Genomic DNA, 10,877 nt, shown 5'->3' with positions numbered 1-10,877 from the left:
TGTCTCTGCCACAAAATAAAATAAAATAAAAAATTAATTAATTTTAGAGAGGAAGGGGGAGAAAGAGAGACAGAATCATCAATCTGTTTCTGTATGTGCCCTGACCGGGGATTGAATTTACAACCATTGTGTATCTGGGATGATGCTCTAAACAAATGAGCTATTCAGTTAGGGCAGGCTGCCTCTTGATTTGAAGTACATGGTTTTCTGTATTTTCTAGGCAATGGTTCTAATTTTGTCCTTTGATACTGCACAGGAGTTAAAACTTAAAGTACTTAACATTATCTACAAAAACCTACATTGTGGAATATGAAGAAAATTATATGTCCCTGGAAAACTGGGGTAAGTAGATGGAACTTTTTGCAGTCCAAGATGATGGTGGTGGTCGGAAGGGAATCAGGTTGCTTCCCACCCTACTTTTGCTGACTTGAGGGCTGGGGATCAACAGCTGGCAGCATGTGAAATCCCTTGGGCCACATCATCTGGAAGGTTCTTCACTAGAGGGTCCACTCCCTGCCTCTTTATACCTTTCTCACTTCATCTCAGCTACAAGGACCTATGTTTCTTTCTAGATCTTAAACATATCAAACACATTATAATTTCAGGAACTTTGCATTTGCTGTTCCCTCCATCTAGATTGTTACTGCCCAGAAGTTCACACAGCTGGCTACTCATTTTTAGATCCCTCTCCTGCCCCCAATCATGCTATTTTCTGGGCAACACTTATAAGTTTTAGAAAATTTTACATTATCGATGTGTTGTCTCTCTCTCCCCAATAGAATGTAAGCTCCAAAAAAGGCAGGAGTCTTGTCTCTGTTTTTTTCCATTCCCAGAGCCTTATATAGTGCCCCACACAGGCACTGAATAAATATTTGCTATATGAATGAAATGATGGGCTTCCAAGTCTAGTTCTTGGAGGATAGTTTTCAAGACCATATCAGTTCTTCTAATCCCCAAGTTAATCTCTGCACCTAGTCCTTGCTGGGTAGGTCAGCTGGGTAGAGCATTGTCCTGATACACCAAGATTGTGAGTTTGATCCCCAGTCAGGACCCATAGAAGAATCAGCCAATGAATGCATAAATAAGTGGAACAAATGATATTTTTCTCTCCCTCTCAAATTAATAAATAAAAATATTTTTTAAAAGAAAGCATTCTTAACCTCACTGCGCCTATCTACTTCTTACAACTTCTTGGTCTGGTCAAAGGGCTTCAGGAAGAACTGTTCAGCCAGTTATGACTCCTGCTGTCTATCCTCTCTCCCACTTTTTTTGGTCATTCTGGCCACAGAGAGACCACGGGACCTTATCACCCCCCTTGCAGAATCCAGATATGCTGTGTGTGCAGCATTCTCAGAACCCATCCGGTTTAGTAATCTTATCAAAAACGGAAATGAGGTTAGCTTGGCAGGAAATAAGGTCAGTTTGGCAACTGATGGTGAAACATTGAACAATGTGGGAGTTAATAGTTTGAGTTAACAATGTAAGACATGCCCTGTGGCAAGCAATGGAATAAGAAGATACAATGGACCACGAACCATATAGGGCAATTTGGATTCTGAGAGGCAAGATCTCTATAAATTGCTGACTTATTGCTTTCTCTGTAACTTGGACAATTAATTGAATATGTAGTGGAGCATTGCTGAGTCCTCTCAAACAGGATAAGGATCTCTTAGGCCATCTGTAAGAGAATATTTTTTGGCCAAGGTCAATAAGTACCATTTATTAAGCCTTCCATACCCTGTGTTCAGCATCTGTTATCTCTACGCCTCCCAGTATCCCTGTTAAGTAGGTAATATTAAACATTTCAGAGAGGATGAAATGGTAAATTAAAGGACTTACCCAAGGTCCTAGGGTGTATGATAAGGTGGAGAGTCGATCCAGTTTGGGCTCTTTTTCTTTTCCTATGCTAGTGAGGGAAAAATGATACAAATTTAGGGCTCTAATGTATTCTTTTTTAAAAAAAGAAAAAGGAAAGTTTTTTGGGGTTTTCAATTTAGATTTTATTTATTCATTTTTAGAGATGAGAGAGAGAGTGGAGAGAAGGGGAAGGAGCAGGAAGCATCAATCCCATATGTGCCTTGACCAGTCAAGCCAAGGATTTCAAACCAGTGACCTCAGCGTTCCAGGTCAATGCTCTATTTACTTCACCACCACAGGTCAGACCTAATGTATTATTTTGTAAGCAAATATTGGTTGGAATCTATTATTTGGATATACAATGCTTAATTCTGAAGTCGATAATAATTCTTTGGAATTATTCTTTTTGTATGTGGCAGAGACAGAAAGAGTCAGAGAGAGGGACAGATAGGGACAGACAGACAGAAAGGGAGAGAGATGAAATACATCAATTCTTCGTTGTGGTTCCTTAGTTGTTCATTGATTGATTTCTCATATGTGCCTTGACCGGGGGGCTACAGCAGACTGGGTGACCCCTTGCTAGAGCCAGTGACCTTGGACTCAAGCTGGTGAGCCTTGCTCAAACCAGATGAGCCCACGCTCAAGCTGGTGACCTCGGGGTCTCGAACCTGGGTCCTCCTTATCCCAGTTCGATGCTCTATCCACTGCACCACTGCCTAGTCAGGCGGAATTATTCTTGTTAATAGGCCACATAACAAATAGAAGGTAACAGTCAATGTAGAAAAAAAATATCTGTAGAAAAATCCAGGATGGTTATCAGAAATGATCAGCTCACTCAAAATTTCCATGCATCACAGTCTATCAAGAGCTAATAGGCATAATCAACAGAACATACCCATTAATGAAAATAATGATGCTGTTAATATAGATGAGGAATAGGATTGAGCTCATTAACCTCCTGTTTCATCCACATCTTTCCTGAATTTGTGGAAACAATGATGTAATTATAATCAGAAAGAACAGAGTCCAATTAGAATTATAACTGCATGTGGAGGACATTTAATGTTTTCACTGCAGGCTCATATCTTTCCATTTCTCCTGGAAAATTAAAGCCATTGGCTGCCTTCCCCTCCCCCTCCTCAACTCCCTGAGTCCTGCACCAGGACTTTTGAATTGGCATTAAAGGAAGCAGTGAAGTTCCTGGGTGGGGTAGTTGGAAGATGCGGTCTTAAAACTGCCAACAGCTATTCTTCCATTCACTTGTAGGAACTTGTCTGAGAGAGAATGAAGTTGACATATAAGGAGACACCCAAACCAGAGAAGGAATGGGAGGGAGAGCCAGGCTAGGTTGCAGTTACTCTTGAGGCACTTTCTGTGGTTGTCTGAGCTAGTAGAATTGGGTTTCTTTCACTTGCAGCCAAGATTCTGACTGTTTACCTTATCCATTCCAAACACAACAACAACATTTTATTGACTATTTGAGGTTTTTCTTCTCTGATCTAGGACAGTTCTGTTGTGGGTGTCCCTATCTATTCTAACTTGGAAAATCTCTCTACCTTCCAGGCTCCACCCCTACTAGCAATGTGTTCCCAGGGACCACAAATAAGTTTTTTGTTTGTTTATTTTTTAGCAAGAGAAAGACAGACAGACAGGGGCAGACAGACAGGAAGAGAGAAAGAAGAGAAGTTCATCAACACATAGTTGCAGTACTTTAGTTGTTCATGGACTTCTTTCTTATATGTGCCTTAACTGAGGGGCTTCATCTGAGCCAGTGACCCCTTGCTCAAGCCAGCAACCATAGTTAGGCTCAAGCCAGTGACCTTGGGCTTCAAACACGTGACCTTTGGGCTCAAGCTGGCCACCCCACCCTCAAGCTGGTGAGCCTGTGCTGAAACTGGATAAGCACATGCTCAAGCTGGTGACCTCAATGTTTCAAACCTGGGTTCTCAGTGTCCCAGGTCAACGCTCTATCCTCTGTGTCGCCACCTGGTCAGGTGCAAATAAGTTTTAATATTCACTTTTAGTTCGTCCTTTTAAGTCAACCTCATCTGTTGAAAAGAATGTTTGGTTTTTCCTTTCAATTTACTCCTAAAACTGGGTGTGGGAAAGCTTTGGAGACGATTGTGGAATAGTAAATGAAGCACTAGTAAATAAAGCTTGAATCTTAGCCCTTTTGGCCTGGCCGAGTGACCATGAGCAAGTTTCTTAAAAGTTTTGAATTTGACTCTATTTGTTAAATGAAATGTTTATGCTCAAGCATCTAGTACAGTAACTGGTACATAGTGCATGCTCAGTAAATGTGTATTAAATTAATAACTTAATGAAGGAATTGAAGTCTAGTGTTCCTTTTTGAGTTTACTATATGGACAATATGTTCCCTTTCCTCTTTAGTGGTCTACTCCATTCTTAGCCTACTGCTAATCCGTCCTCTCAGTTTGTTCAAATGCCAAAGCCCTAGAAGGGAGCATTTGATTGGTGGAGCTTGTGTCACAGGCTGCACTGGAACAGTGAGTGGAAGTTTCTGTTGGAAGGATCCTCTAAGGACACTTGACAGCTTCCTTATTGAACGTGTTGATTCCTGCACTGAATAATTCATGCTCAGGAACTACTAATAAAGTGAATACAAAGAACAATTTACCATAAAATCATCACAATATACTTCAAAATAAAAAATACTCATGGAGTCCTGGCCAGATAGCTTGGTTGGTGAAAGTATATCCCTGAAGCATAGAGGTTGCTGGTTCGATCCTCAGTCGGGGCACATACAAGAACACATTGATGTTCTGGTCTCTCTCTCTCTCTCTCTCTCTCTCTCCCTTCTTCTCTCTCTAGAATCAATAAAATAAACATTTTTTTTAAAAAAGATTATTTATTTATTTATTTTACAGAGTCAGAGAGAGAGTCAGTGAGAGGGATAGACAGGACAGACAGATAGGAACGGAGAGATGAGAAGCATCAATCATTAGTTTTTCGTTACGCATTGCGACACTTTAGTTGTTCATTGAATGCTTTCTCATATGTGCCTTGACCGTGGGGCTACAGCAGACTGAGTAACCCCTTGCTCGAGCCAGCGACCTTGGGTCCAAGGTGGTGAGTTTTTGCTCTAACCAGATGAGCCTGCGCTCAAGCTGGCAACCTCGGGGTCTCGAACCCGGGTCCTCCGCATCCCAGTCTGATGCTCTATCCACTGCGCAACTGCCTGGTCAGGCAATAAAATAATAAAATAAACATTTACAGAGAGAGAGAGAGAGAGAGAGAGAGAGAGAGAGATGTGCCTGACCAGGCAGTGCTGCAGTGGATAGAATGTCGGCTTGGGACACTGAGGACCCCGGTTTGAAACTCCAAGGTTGCCTGCTTGAAGCAGCTTGAGCAGCTTGAGCATGGAGTCACCGGCTTGAGCTTGGGATCATAGACAAGACCTCATGGTCACTGGCTTGAACCCAAAGGTCACTGGCTTGATCAAGGGGCCACTGATTTGAGCAAGGGTTCCCTGAATCAGCTGAAGCCTCCCTCCCTGCCCCATCAAGGTATGTATGAGAAAGGAATCATGAACAACTAAAGTGCTGCAACTACAAGTTGATGCTTCTCATTTTTCTTCCTTCCTGTCTGTCCCTGCCTGTTCTCCCCCCCCCCCCCACACCAGCGTTTTCCTCTTTCTCTCTCTCTCAAAAAAAAAAAAAAAAAAAAATTAAAAAAAAGAGAAAGAGAGAGAGATGTGTCCTGGCCACATAGCTTGGTTGATGGGAGTATCATCCCAAAACACAGAGGTGGCCGGTTCGATCCCTGCAGGGCACATACAGGAACAACAGATGTTCCTGCTCTCTTCCTTTCTCTCTCTAGTCAATAAAATAAACATTGAAAAGGGGAGAGAGATGCACATTAAAAAATATTCCTGGAGTCAGTTATTTTGGGTTATTTGTGCCTTTCCCCCACTCCTTTGGGAGCATAATCAGATTAGACTACAGAAACTCCATAGCTCTGCCATCAACCACAAATAATTATGAAGTTCCTCACAATGGTAGAAGAGCTGAGGATGTAAAGAGATGGCAGGTCTGGACCTTAATCATGAAGACTGAAAGGCAGAAACTGTGGGACAAACCTAAAACACGAGGCTAGTGTGTTCCAAAAAGGAAAATATATTTTAGAAGCTCCTGGATCCTGGATACGAGTGGGCTGAGATCAGCAGAAGGGCATCAGCCTCAAGCTGTGGGAGTGAGCATTAAATATATGGGGTTCAGGTTTTTTGCTGGCATGGGGTTGCCTACACCTGGACATGCTCAGATTAGCATATCAGGGTTTGTGGCCTTGGTCACTGACTTGACAATGGGCAGGAAGAAGGGAAATTCTGCAGGAACACAAGTCTTTTTTGATGTAGCACAGGCTTGATGTCCTTGATAAATTCTGAAGACAGACAAGAAAGAGGTCAGGAATCTCCAAGGTATAGCGTATAGCTGGGACCTGAGTCTGTGGCTTGGCTTTTAGGAACAACCATCGTGATTTATTCATTTATTTAATTTTCTGTGGCAGAGACAGAATCAGAGAGAGGGACAGAGATAGGGACAGACAGACAGGATCGAAGGGAGATGAGAAACATCAATTCTTCATTGCGGTTCCTTAGTTGTTCGTTGATTGATTTCTCATATGTGCCTTGACCGGGAGGCTACAGCAGACCGAGTGATCCCTTGCTTGAGCCAGCGACCTTGGGCTCAAGCTGGTGAGCCTTGCTCAAACCAGATGAGCCCGTGCTCAAGCTGGAGACCTCGGGGTTTCGAACCGGGTCCTCCACTTCCCAGTCCAATGCTCTATCCACTGCGCTACCGCCTGATCAGTCAACTATCATGATTTTTTTTTTTTTTTTAAGAGAGGAGTGGGGAGAGAGAGATAGAGAGAGAGAAGGGAGAGGAGCAGGTAGCATGAACTCCCATATGTGCCTTGACCAGGCAAGCCAGGGTTTTGAACAGGCAACCTCAGTGTTTCCAGGTTGACACTTATCCACTGTGCCACCACAGGTCAGGCAACTATCATGATTTTAAACTCCTCTAATGTTCAGGTCCCTTCCCAATGCGATCTTTCCCTGACATTCGTGCAAAGGTAAACTGTTTGCTACATTTCAAAGTGAAGGCCCGGAAGCCACTAAGAGAGAGAATAAATAGCAAGCAAATTAACTACAGCTTTACAGTGGGAGATGAGAATGTTATGTTTTGAGCAGAATGAGAAGTTGGGTGAGGGAACTGAGTTCATAAGAGCTTTAGATTTAAAAGAGCCCTGAACCCAATCCTAACAAAGACTTTGGCCATTCCCCCCCAAATTTTATTGTAGTAGTGTTCTTGTATAAATTAACAAGTATGTTTGCTAAAGGAACTTTTAAAATCTTTTAGAATCTAGACTGGAGGGCAGAGGACCATTTTACTTTATGGGGATGGATTTTATTTTTTCTAGTTTTATTCAGATATTAATTTGACATCTAACAGTGTAATTATAAATACTTTTTTTCCCCCAGAGACAGAGAGAGTGAGTCAGAGAGAGGGATAGATAGGGACAGACAAGAATGGAGAGAAAGATGAGAAGCATCAATCATTAGTTTTTTGTTGTGACACCTTAGTTGTTCATTGGTTGCTTTCTCATATGTGCCTTGACCACGGGCCTTCAGCAGACCAAGTAACTCCTTAGTTGAGCCAGAGACCTTGGGTCCAAGCTGGTGAGCTTTTGCTCAAACCAGATGAGCCCACGCTCAAGCTGGCGACCTCAGGGTCTCTAACCTGGGTCCTCCACATCCCAGTCCGATGCTCTATCCACTGTGCCACCGCCTGGTCAGGCTAACAGTGTAATACTTTAAGTGTAATACAATATAATGATTTGATATATGTTTATATTGCAAAGTGATTACTGGAAAGAGATTTTAAAACACTTCACAATCTTGGTAACTTTTTCCATTTTGTAATCAGATTCTCTGTCTCCTTGACTCTTGTATAGTAATGTTTATTTCCTCTGATTATAAATTTATGCATGGATTCTTATTCCTTACTGTGTAAAATCACAATTAGATTAAATTCAGATGTAATCTAGCTTGTGGCCTTTTCCCTAGATGCCAGGGCTCACTCATCCACATGCAGATGTGCTAGCCCCACCCCCATCTCTGCACAGCTGGGGTCTGGGAGGATGGTGCAGGCAGTGTTCTGCCTAAGACTCACTCCCAAACTTGGCCTGCTCCTACTGTCATTGTTTAAATCTACAGGAGCATTGTTAAAGGCTCCTTTGTAAATCAGAAGCGTGGACTTGCTCTTGATGTCTAAGTAAACACTTTCCCATTGAACTAAGCTTAAGTGTAAGGTATCATACTGCAGAAAGCATTGTGCAGAAAACTCTTTTTCCAGCTCACACTGTCCTGCAACCTCAATGAACGGAGCTGAGTTCTGATTCCTGGCAGAAGCAATATGGAACCTTACTTGGGGGAATACTTCTTTTACTATTATCTTTTTTAAAAATATTTTATTTTTAACTTTATTCAGTTTTTGTTTGTTTGGGTTTTTTTTAGAGAGACAGAGAGAGAGAGAGAGAGAGAGAGAGAGAGAGAAAGAAGAGCAGAAAGCATCAACTCTCATATGTGCCTTGGCCAGGCAAGCCCAGGATTTTGAACTGGCGACCTCAGTGTTCCCAGATCGACACTTTATCCACTGCGCCACCACAGGTCAGGCCTACTATTATCATTTGATTATATCTTTTTCTTTTCATTTCTTCTTCTTCTTCTTCTTCTTCTTCTTCTTCTTCTTCTTCTTCTTCTTCTTCTTCTTCTTCTTCTTCTTCTTTTTGTAAGGGGGAGAGAGAGATAGAGAAGAAAGTATTAATTTGTTGTTCCACTTAGTTGTGCATTCATTGGTTGCTTACTATATGTGTCCTGACCAGGGATCCACCGTGCAACCTTGTTTGGTGACGATGCTCTAGGACTGAGGTAACCAGCCAAGACCTTGATTATTTCTTTTTAATAATCAAAGTCAGTTATAGCCTAGGACTCCTCAGCCTCCTAGTCTGATCCCCAAGCTGAGTCAGCCCTGCACTGTGGTGTACCTTTACTTCCTATGTGCTTGCTCTAAAGTAGTCTGAGCCTTACAGCACCAGGTGGTAGTTGCTCCCCTGGACCACTCCTGTGCCCTGTGTCTAGGATCTAGAATTTCAAACCTAGTGATCAGCAGGAAAGAGTCTTTTCAGAGCAAGAGGCATTGACTTTGACAAGAGGCAGAGCCTGAATGAAGATAGTGACTTCAGTGGAAGAGGAAGAGTACTAGACTAGATCACTTCTAGAGGAAGTTAAAGTGAGAAAAGAAGGATAAACAGAATTTGAATACTGTTCCGTCTATATCTCAACTAGGTTAAAAAATTAATTATGAACAAAAAAAAAGAAGCTGAAAAGATTTACATAAAAATGTTGATGGAGGTTTTCTCTCAATGATGTGATTACAACTGATTTTTCTTTTTATGCCTTTTTGTATTAGCCTACCAATTAGTATTACCTTTTCCTTTTCTAAATTGTTTTTTTTTCTAAATTGTGTTTTTTTAATTGTTGTTGGGTTTTTTTTGGTTTTTTGTGTTTTTTTTTTGTTTTTTTTTACAGGGACAGAGAGAGAGTCAGACAGAGGGATAGATAGGGACAGACAGACAGGAACAGAGAGAGATGAGAAGCATCAATCATCAGTTTTTCGTCACGACACCGTATGATTGCTTTCATTGATTGCTTTCACATATGTGCCATGACCGCAGGCCTTCAGCAGACTGAGTAACCCCCTGCTGGAGCCAGTGACCTTGGGTCCATGCTAGTGAGCTTTTTGCTCAAGCCAGATGAGCCCGCACTCAAGCTGGCAACACTGGGGTCTCGAACCTGGGTCCTTCCGCATCCCAGTCCGACGCTCTATCCACTGCGCCACCGTCTGGTCAGGCTAATTGTTTTTTAATATCACAAAAACAGTATAGGCTCATTGTAAAATCTTCAAGTCACACAGAAAAATACATATAAGTGAAAGTGTCACTTTACCCAAGGGCCAATAATAATCTCCTTTCTGAGTTATAACTACTGATAAGTTTATTGTATGCGTGTACATTCATACATACACATAGTTAAATAAAAAATACATATATTTAAACGTGATCAGTTTTTTTTCTTAACATTTACTGGAGACTTTTCAGTATTAACTCTATCTCATTCTTTTAAATTTCTGTTTAGTGTGTTATTGCATAAATGTATTGTAATTTGATGAAATATTCTCATTAGTGGATATTTAGGTCATTCTGAATGTTCTGTAATTACAAATACAAATTATACTGCATTCAAGGTTACTGAATGTACTTTCTTATATACATGTGTATTTTTTTAGGATCAACTTAGAGAAGTAAGATTTATGGGCCAAAGGTATATCCATTTACATTTTGAATGGAATTTAGTAGGCCCTGGCCCAGTAGCTCAGTTGTGTAGACCATTGTCCTAATACACCAAAGTTATGTTTGATCCTCAGTCAGAGCACATACAAGAATAAACCAATGAATGCATAATAAGTGGAACAACAAATCAATGTTTCTCTTTCTCTTTCCCTCTTTAAAATCAATAAATAAATATTTTTAAAAAGAAGACAAATCGCTTCTCGGCCTTTTGGCTAAGATCAAGTGTAGTATCTGTTCTTATCAGTTTAATATCTGATACGTCCTCTATCCGAGGACAATATATTAAATGGATTTTTGGAATTGGGAGATGGAATAGGAGCTTGCTCCGTCCACTCCACGCATCGACCTGGTATTGCAGTACTTCCAGGAACGGTGCACCCCTCCTCGAAAAAAAAAAAGAAAAAAAAAAAAAAAAAAGAAGACAAAAAGGTATTCATTAAAAACTAAAATACAACAGGTCTTGGCAGGTTTGCTCAGTGGATAGAGCATCAGCCTGGTGTGTGGACATCTCGGGTTTGATCCCCAGTCAGGGCACACCTGAGAAATGACCATCTGCTTCTCTTCCCCTCCCTCTCCCTCTTCTCTCTCTT

General features: G+C 41.4%; 1 non-coding gene across 1 annotated transcript; it reads left to right on the top strand.

Annotated features, from left to right (window-relative positions):
* Positions 1-10,479: 10,479 nt before the first annotated feature.
* On the top strand, positions 10,480-10,670 carry LOC136314761 (U2 spliceosomal RNA). The gene has a single exon (XR_010727362.1). It is a non-coding gene; the product is annotated as a U2 spliceosomal RNA (small nuclear RNA).
* The last annotated feature ends 207 nt before the right edge of the window (positions 10,671-10,877 follow it).

This window comes from Saccopteryx bilineata, chromosome 10 (assembly GCF_036850765.1).
Source record: "Saccopteryx bilineata isolate mSacBil1 chromosome 10, mSacBil1_pri_phased_curated, whole genome shotgun sequence".
Taxonomy (NCBI): domain Eukaryota; kingdom Metazoa; phylum Chordata; class Mammalia; order Chiroptera; family Emballonuridae; genus Saccopteryx; species Saccopteryx bilineata.
This window is presented reverse-complemented; position numbering and strand designations above follow the sequence as displayed.